We start from the raw sequence: 9,197 nt of genomic DNA, 5'->3' as shown, positions 1-9,197 counted from the left end.
AGTTTGGGAACACCCCACTACAGTTACAACCCAGGTATTAGAAAACTACCACCACCACTGCTGCAACCTCCTCTTGATACCCATATAGCCACTGGCTGTTCAGTAGAAGGCCAAATCCTGCCATCACCATGCCTATGTGCTTTTCTTACCCATGAAGCTGAAGACTGGAACACTACAAACAAAGAACATGTCCATGAACCATTTTAGTAGCAGCAATAGACAAAGTTTCAGGAAGTTAACTCCCATTTTTGCCTTCCAAATATTGTGTTCAGCCATCTAATTAGTGGGAACTAATTAGATTGCAGAAGCCTGTTTGAAGAGGGCCCCAGAATTGTAGTTCTAAGCTTTCTAATGTCGGAATTACAGAAATTCAAACTGAAAGAAACCTGAGATGAGACTTGCAAAAGGACTAAAATGTGTATCTGAGGTTCAAAGACAAGTAGTAGCTTCTCAGAGGACCTTGCTGTTGAGCTAATTAATACAGATTGCTTGCAGCCGTACCTTACAATTAACATACAAAAAAACCCAATTCGTACAAAAAGTAACGCCTGGTTATAAAGCATGACAATAGTTTAGAAAAGCTTTCTGTGTTAGATAAGCTTTGTGAGGACAAAGCAAAGGTGTGACGTTCAAGCAAACGTGATTAGCCAGCTATTTTAAACAGAACTTTTTTTTCTGTACTAAAAACTATGTGCTTTATACCTGGAGTGGAAAAAAGTAAATTAGATTCATTAAACACCAACTGTGTATCAGGGACTGTAGCAGCTGCTTTAACCTAAGATATTTCTTAGTCCAGCAATAAACAAACCAAATTTCTAAGTAACCAAAAGAAAGACTCAATTACATTTATTATATGGCAGCTATTAAAGTAGAAATATAAGCATTTAAAATAGATATCTTAAGCCACAAGTTTGGAAACAAAAAGTATTCTAGTTAGATGTGGATTTTTTGGGAAATGGTTAGAGATTTAATACTTAATCTCCCTTTTCAATCATCTAGATTTTAGAACCAACTGACAGAAATAGGAGTTAGGCAAATAGAAATCAAATGTTACTTTATTACCAAAACAGTTTTAGGTATGAATTTTTTGTTTTGTTTTGAACACCACGGGGGACAGCCCTTGGCCCAGTAGAGGCCTGGTTGTATTGGTGGAGTGCGGTGTTTTCTAGGCAAGGCAACAGGGCACAGGTGGAGCCCGCAGGGTGTGCTAAGTGATTTCAAGTGTGCGTGGGGTAGGACGTGTGGGTCCTGATGGAGGGGCAGGAAGAGGATGGGCTGGGATTTCCTGAGGGCCCGCGGCAGCTCAGAGATTGGTGCAATCAGGCCTGAGGTCTTGCAGCTGAGACCTCTCTTCCCAGAGGAAGCCTGATCTCGCAGGATCTCGTGAGATTTACCGGGGCTGGCAGGGGAATCCTGGGATGGAAGCGCTTGAGTCCGGGGGTGTCTGAGGTCGGCGCTCCAGACTTATCCCTAAAAAGTCGTGAGGGGGAACGGGCTCTGGTCCAGAAGCTCTGCAGAGGAGGGACCGACTGAGGTCAGGAATCATGTTCACCAACGGGTTTGCTCGTCCTTCCTGTTCCACAGCTTTAGACCTTAAGGCAGCCATTGAAGTGGAAAGATTGAGCATGAAAGCTAGTTGGTACAGTGGAAGAAATGTGACTCAGCAAATAAAGAACTCAGAGAGGTCTCACCAACCAATCAGAAGACAACAGAGAAATGAAGGTAAGTTCAACTGAAAGTTGCTAAATTGAGTGGGATATGTACTATATAAGTTACCGTTTTCATCCATAAATGTGTTAATTAACTATGTAGGAAAAGAAGGCTGTAGTGTGTAGGAAACAATTAGCCAGTAGGACAAGACAGGATACGAGTGAATTTTAAATTGTATAGGTTAAACCATCAAATATATGAAATTTCAAGGATGGGAGAAATCAATGAAAAATAGAATAATACTGGATTATAATGGAGATAATTTAGTGACTGTCTACTATGTTAGATGATATCTGTACCTTATTTCTGTCATTAAAACTACATTATCATTTTTAATTCTCATGGTAGCAGGGAAGGAGTTTTTCTATCCCCATTTTTTAGATGAAGAAGCAATACCAGAAATTGTAAATGAATTGGGAGAAAATATAAAGTGGCAATTAAGATCTTGTGTGTAGATTCAGACTGCCTGGATTCACATCCCAGCTTTGTTATATACTGAGTCACACTGGGAAAATGAGTTCACCTCTTTAGGCTGCAGTTTCCTCATTTGTACAAGGGGAATCATAACCACAATATCTATCTCATTAGTTATTGAGGATTAAATGATATAACCCTTAGCACAGTGTCTGACAATTAGTAACCCCTCAACAAAATTATTATTATTATTATTAAGCAGAGTTCATTCAGTGAATGTGTTGAGGCATGGATAGAAGCCAAAATTTGTATCTGCACAACTACTTATGCCCATATTGCTGTTATACAAAGCTGCTTTAGTGTATACTACATGATAAATGATCAATAAATGTTTCTTGAACTGGTTTAAACACAGGAGTCACTGGGAACATAAATTGAATGTTCCATTGCAACACCTTTCCATATGTTGTGAACATAACTGAGGACACTCCCCTCCTTAGGGTACCTTGCTCTGCTGAGCATTAGCTCTTTCTGAGTTGTATTGTCTGTTGAAAAATATATAACCTCACATATGAGGGCAAAGAAGGCAGAGGAATGATGTCTGATTCACAGCAAACTTATGGACCATTTTCTTCCATTATAAACTCTATGTCAGTTTCCATGGAAAAGTGTCTTTTAGAAAACTTAGTTTTATCCAGTTGTGCATTTTGTGCACTTTTGGGGACTCTTAAATATAAAGCTTTGTTAAGCATGCTTCCCTTTTATCCCTAAGTTTTGCCCCAAGGCAGGTTTAAATTGCATCTGTCACATTTACTTCCTTAAGTGCTGCAGCTCTATTAATGTGTCTAGCAGTCTCATTGCCATACTGCCACAGGCTCAGAGAATTTTGAAGAAAAATGCCAAAGAGATGCCTTCTGCTTAGACAGTGGCCCTTAGACACTGTCACTCTCTGACTTCAACCGTATGTTCTGCCTCCAGCTGTTGGTCCCTCTTCAAACTCTGATGTCTCAGTAGCTCAAGGTCAATATCTCAGTTGCATTGAATAAAACCACTGATTTATATTTAGTCAAATTATTAATTACTCTGATTATTTTACATTAATATCTAGTGAAATTATTTTCCATTCCTCTTTTAATCTCCAAATATTTTTTGAATACCCATCATATAAAAAACACTGAGTTAGGCTTGGAGAAAGGTGTAGATTAATTGAAGACCCTATTCTTGGTCCAGCAAAATCCCAGTATACCAGTAAAGCCTAAGAGAAATGATTTGATACCTTCTTTTGCATCATAAATAGAATGCATGAAATTTTCTCAACAAGTATTTATTTAGTGCTAGCTTTACTGTAAAAAAAAGGCCTTTACTACAAGAAAAGTATTGAATATTTTCAGCAAATGCCAAGAAGTATTTTAAAAATGTTGCAAAGGATAGCACTAGAAAGATAAGTTGGTGCCAAGTTATAGAAGACTATTCTAAAGAGATTGCTATAGAAAAGAGAGTCGCCAAGAGTTGTCTCAGAAAATTCAAGAAAAGATTTTTTTAAATTTCAACAGCAGCAACATTTATCTATCTCTTCATGTATTTACTATTCCATAAATATAGGATGAGCACCTACTAGGTGATGGATATATAACAGTGGATATAATAGACTTGGCTCTGCACTTGTGGAATTTAAAATCGGGTGGCAGAGAAGGAAAAAAAAGCAAGAAGAAGCAGAAAAATTGTATCTTATCTGCAAGTTAAGTATCATTTTGTACCCCTTCTCCATCTAATCATCAAAAATTTAGGGGTAATGTTTTAACTTTGAGATCTTGAAATATGATGAGAGTATTTCTTAGTGAAATTCTTCCTGATAGAGGCTGAGAGGTAAGCTTTAGGGGAGTCTGAAGGTTATTATAAGAAACTTAGTTCTGGTCGTGGTGCCTGCTGGTTGGTGTCAGATAGGGCAGGAGAATATTGACATTTTAGAGTGCTCTGGGCAACTGTGATAGCCCTCTGTTTACCTAGGCTTGGTCAGTTGTAGGTATTAATGACATACGTCATGAAATTTCAGCCCACACACCCAGTGCCTGAGTTAAAGTAAAACAAATTTATACTATATTTGGAATTTCATACACTATTCGTATGTATCATATGTAAATATTTTGGAATTTGGTATCTCAGCCACACCAGTGTGTCCTACTCAGGATCTTTGTTTGCTTGTTCTGGATTTGCATCTAGTTCCCTGCTAAGATGGAAGCTGTACCATGAACTTCAGCCACATCCCTAAGATACCACAACAAGCCAATTCCTTACCAGCTAACCTGTGGGATTTCATTTTTTTCCTAAATGACTAGTTTGAGTGTGCATTTACTTCAGCTTGGAAGAATTCCTTAAAATGGAAACAGTCTCAGCTACCTGAGTCCTCAACTCTACAGAGATTCTCCATGTCCCCATCCCACAGATTAGATCCTTTGTATATGAATTCTACCCTTGGTTATATAGGCACATTTGGATTTTGTAACGTGAATTCCTGACCTCGCCCTTGAGGATACACTATTTCTGATTAGTGATCCTTGAACCACTTTCTCCAATTTCCCCTTGATTTCCATTTGAGTTGTGAAGGAATCTGAACACTAATGAAGCTAAGGATTTGCACTAAGAAAACCAGTAGGTCAGGCAATTTGTAGATTTTTATATCAATCTTTGAGCCTTCTCAAAAATCTGGAGAAAATAATTTAACATTTATGGAGTAGCATAAGTGTGCCATTTACCATATGATTGGCTTGCATCTTTTAGTATACCTTAGATTTTTTTTTTAATTTATGAATTATGTGTGGGTTTTTTTTTTAAATTTTTATTTATTTACTTATGGCTGTGTTGGGTCTTCGTTTCTGTGCGAGGGCTTTCTCCAGTTGTGGCAAGCGGGGGCCACTCTTCATCGCGGTGCACGGGCCTCTCACTATCGCGGCCTCTCTTGTTGCGGAGCACAGGCTCCAGACGCGCAGACGCGCAGGCTCAGCAGTTGTGGCTCACGGGCCCAGTTGCTCCGTGGCATGTGGGATCTTCCCAGACCAGGGCTCGAACCCGTGTCCCCTGCACTGGCAGGCAGATTCTCAACCACTGCGCCACCAGGGAAGCCCTAGATTTTTTTGAAAGGCAGATAAACAAACGTAAAATAATAAAATCATAATAGGCATTTGAAGCAACTTCTGAAGGTCATGTATTTCTTTTACTTGACCTTTAAATAGTGTATTATTAAAGCCATTTAAAAAATGTGTTTCTTTGAACCACTGCAAGGTCTGATGTTTAAACATCAAATTTAGTAAGCTATTTTAAATCAGTGAACATGTGATGGTTTGATCACGATTCTTCTTTGAAATAACTGCACTGGGTTCATTACCAATGGATTTCAATTGACACTGTTTAAAAATTCAGTTTTATATAAGAATATATATAATTCATGGAGATTTAATTTTGAAGCTGTAATTTTCTCTGCTCAAGTCTCAAGGTTAAAGCTGCTGTTCCCAAGCCGTATGATTCAATGAATACTGCTGTGTATAGTGTATGGTACGCAGTAGACCAATAAAAACAATCTGATTGATCTATCTCGTTATGGACTTGATGGCTTCCAAAGCACTAGCTATAAAATAAGCTAACTGGAAAATCAAAGCTTTAGTGACCTCAGAGGACTCTTCATCACATAGTGCAGCTTAAATCATGTTATTTTAAATTTAGATATCACATGCACAACACATTTTATATAACAAACCAGAGAAAACTTGTAAACAGCATTTTATTTTCCACCTTTCCAGGCTACAACACTTGCACTGGTGAATAGCTTTCCAAGCACCAGTCTTCTCTAAATGTTTAAACTTTAGTTTTGGCTGGATTTTCAGACTCTTGAGCTCTCTTTTCCAGCACCTCTACTCTTCTTTAAATGCTTCACTCCAAAGAGAACAACTAGTCCTCTATATATAACTATCTCCCTAGTCAATTTATGTGAATGTAAAAATCACTAGTTTAATTCCAAGATTCTAATTTGGCAAAAATGATTAACAGAATTTTTTTCCTACATGTAACTAAATATCTATAGGCTGGTGGAACAAAGAAAACAGTTTAGTGTGGTGAGATGACTGTACCTAATTGGTTTCATTTCCCAAGAAAGGAATTATTATTGCAACAACAAAAGATAGTTATTAAGTTTTTAGAGAGTTAAATCCATTTAATCCTACCAAACAAAATTGTTAAATTTGCATCTGCATCATTTCTTAGCATCCCATTTTTAATGTATCCTTTTTCTTCTTCATAACATTCTAACCTTCATTCCCCTCCTCTTATATTCACTGTCCTAATGGTTGCCTCTAAATATCTAAGAATTGCCTTTGCCTATGTATCGGCAACTAGATAGATCCCCCTAGGCTTAGTGACTTTCTCACCTTTCTCTTTTTCAATATCCTCTATTATGTACCCCATTTTAGGGGCCACCTTCTCTACTAGATAACCATGAAACTGAGTTGTAATGAGATAGCAATGAATAGGGGTGGTATTTATTTATTAATTTCTTTTAAAATGATGTACAATGCATCCATATTTACATGAGGCACTAGGATATAGAAACGAAAGATTTCCGCCTCTTAAGGAATTCTTAATGTTAAAGGGAATATAAACAAGGAAACTTGTAAACACGTGATGATATGGAAGGGGTTGGTTACTATAATAAAGGGAGGTACAGACTGATAAGGCACTGATAGACACCAACATCAATGGGAGATTACCTGGAGGTAGACAGAATGGGCTTTGACAGTCTTAAAGGATCAGTAAGCTCTAAGTGGGTGACAAAGGGGAAGAGAGATATTACAGTCAGAGGGACCTCATAAAAATGGCATGGCAGATGAGAGCATGATATTGGCAAAGGACCTGCAATGTGTTTAACATGACCTGAGAGTGTGGTGTAAGAGAGATGTTTGAGAAACAAGGGCTGGGAAGTCTTCAAAGAGCAAGCCATGCAGAGACTTGTATGTTGTGATGATAAGTTTGAATTTAGCACCGACTCTGAAGTCAGATTAAGTTTAAATCCTAGCTCTGCCGCTTACTGGCTATATACCTTGGGACAAGTTACTCAAGTTCTCTGTTCATCAGTTATCGCATTTGTAAAGTGGAAGTAGTAAAAGAACCTACCTCACAATCAATACGAGAAATGGGTTAATACATATATAGCTCTTATATCAACAAGTGTCCTATAGCAATCACTCAATAAATCATCATCACAATTCTTATTACTATTATTAACCGTCTTGGCAAAGGAGACACATTGAAGGAACTCTCCCTCCAGTGTGTCTAAACATGAATCAGTTTTGATCAAATGTGTCTTCAAAAGTTTATCCTGGCAGCCCTAAACGAAATGGATTGTATTTGGCAGAGCCAAAACTAGAAATAGGAAAATCAGTGGTGTTTGCAGTGTATCAGTTGAGAGATGATGCAAAGAGAGCCTAAACTAATGGTATTACAGTGCAGGGAGAGGAACGAGACGAATACAAGGGATTTTAATGAGAAAATTTTATATGATATGGTTATTAATTAAGTATATAGAGTAACCAAGGTTATCTACAAGGTTTCTGACTGGGATGGTGTGATGGTTTATCGTTCACTACATCAGGGAATATAGGATGGAAAGCTGGTCTGAAGGAGAAGATGACGAGCTGAGTCTCTACAGATGTATAGTGACTGCTAGCAATGGGTCTGGAGCTGAGAAGAGATCCTGGAGAGTCACCAGTAAATACAAGTTTTAGATGAAATCATGGGAGTATATTATCAAAGGAATATGTGTAGGGCAAGAAGAGTAGAGGGTCTGTGATGGAGTCCATAGAAAGTACCAAAGATTAAGAGAAGGGCATAAATAGGAAAAAAATATATAGTGTTAGGCGTTTTCTAAAGAGACATGGAGAAAAGGAAGTGCCAGTTTCACATTAAAATTTAAATCAGAAAACCCAACTGGGCTTGATCATGACAATATCTTTTTTTTGTAAGTGGCATACAATCCAAACTCCTTATGTGATATTGTTTCCACCATGCTACTCCTTGCATCATTCTGCTTCAGCCACACCGTTCTTCTTTCTCTACTTAAAGCACATCAAGTTTGTTCAAAGCAGGGGGCATTTGAACTTGTTGCTTCTTTTGTCAGTTCTTTCTGCTAGACTTTTTAACATTTCTAAGCTCAAATAGAACCTTCTCAGAGAGGCCTTCTCTGAACTACCTATCTAAAATAATCCCTACTTCACAGTCCCCTTTCCCAGTCCTTCTCTGTCAAGCTACCGTGTTGTGTTACTGTATTATTCAACACTTCTTGATATTATCTTGTTTATCTGTCACTTCTTTGTCATCTGTTTTCCCACCCCTGAATGCAGCCTTCATGGGAACAAGGACCTGCTGTATCTTGTTCACCACTGGGTCTCCTGCCCCTAGAAAGTATCTGATGCACAAAATAAGTTAATTGAATATTTGATAATAAATGGATGTATGAAGTATTGAGAAGTGTAGGCAGTAGGTAGAGGAAAACCCAGGAAAAAGTTATATTACAGCATTTAGAAGGAAGACTAATGGTGTCTAAAAACAATCATTTTTATTGAATTTAGCAAAAGGGTCACAGATGGCAGTGGTAAGAGTAGTTTCAGTAGAATATTAGAAGCAGAATTCAAACACCTAGGCCTGAGGAATAAAAGAAAACAAAAGAGTGAAGAAAACAAATTTTTTCTATCCTTTCAAGAAGTTGGACTGTACAGAAAGGAAGAAAATAAAGAAATATTTAGAAGAGCAGCTTTTTCAAAGTAAATACAAACAAGCAACAATCTAGAAACAACTGTTAGAGTGTTAGAGGCACATTCTGAAAGCTATAAGGTCAGTGTTTTTGTTTTGTTTTCTTTTTAGTCTGAAACATTTTTGAACTTAAAAAGTCGCAAGAATATTTCAAAGAACTCCCACGTAATTTTTTCATGTGTAGGCCTCATTCAAGTTTCAGCAATTATCCCATAGAGTCTTTACAGCAAAAAGATCCAGTCCAGGATCACGTGTTGTACACAGTTGTCTTGTAATAC

Source organism: Balaenoptera ricei, chromosome 2 (genome assembly GCF_028023285.1).
Source record: "Balaenoptera ricei isolate mBalRic1 chromosome 2, mBalRic1.hap2, whole genome shotgun sequence".
NCBI classification, from domain to species: Eukaryota; Metazoa; Chordata; class Mammalia; order Artiodactyla; family Balaenopteridae; genus Balaenoptera; species Balaenoptera ricei.
Note: the sequence above shows the minus strand (reverse complement) of the source record.